Below are 695 nucleotides of genomic sequence, written 5' to 3'. Positions count from 1 at the left end.
AGTTCTCAAGTTGTGAATATGGAGTATAGGACCTGTGAATATAGAGTTTTGAATGTGTGAATGCATAACAGTGGTAATATAGTTACTAAACATATAGCCATGTAATGTGTGAATGTGGAGTTCTCAAATTGTGAATGTGGAGTATAGGATCTGTGAATTTAGAGTTTGTGTTCTGTTGTGATGAGGAGCCATTAACGCCGTTAATTTTATTTTTTATTTTTTTTAAAAAAAAATTGTGAAACGACGTCGTATTGAACCCAGGTCCATGGCATAACTACTGGACATGGCATCTATGGGCTTTTTTATTAGGTTGAAACTAGGAGCCCATCCCTAATAATCATAGAGATAGAGGCAAATTATTGTGTGGATCAATGGATCATGGTCCACATAGTTATGTGGATCATGAATATAAGGTGCATTTCTAATATATTAAAATTACATTATTTTTGTACTGAATGTACATTATTTAATAGTATATATAAAATAATGTACTTTCAAATGTACTTTTTAAAAATATACTCCCTCAGTCCCGAATTATGTGTCTTAGTTACTTTTGGCACGCATTTTAAGGCAGTTAAAAGAAACTCTCCCTCTTTATGTTTTTACCCTCAAACGCCCTGACAACTTTGCAATTTCCCATCTCATTCTATGCATTTCTTCATCTTCCTCCAGTAAAGAATTTCTTTATCTCATCT

Source organism: Ipomoea triloba, chromosome 16 (assembly GCF_003576645.1).
Source record: "Ipomoea triloba cultivar NCNSP0323 chromosome 16, ASM357664v1".
Taxonomy (NCBI): domain Eukaryota; kingdom Viridiplantae; phylum Streptophyta; class Magnoliopsida; order Solanales; family Convolvulaceae; genus Ipomoea; species Ipomoea triloba.
Note: the sequence above shows the minus strand (reverse complement) of the source record.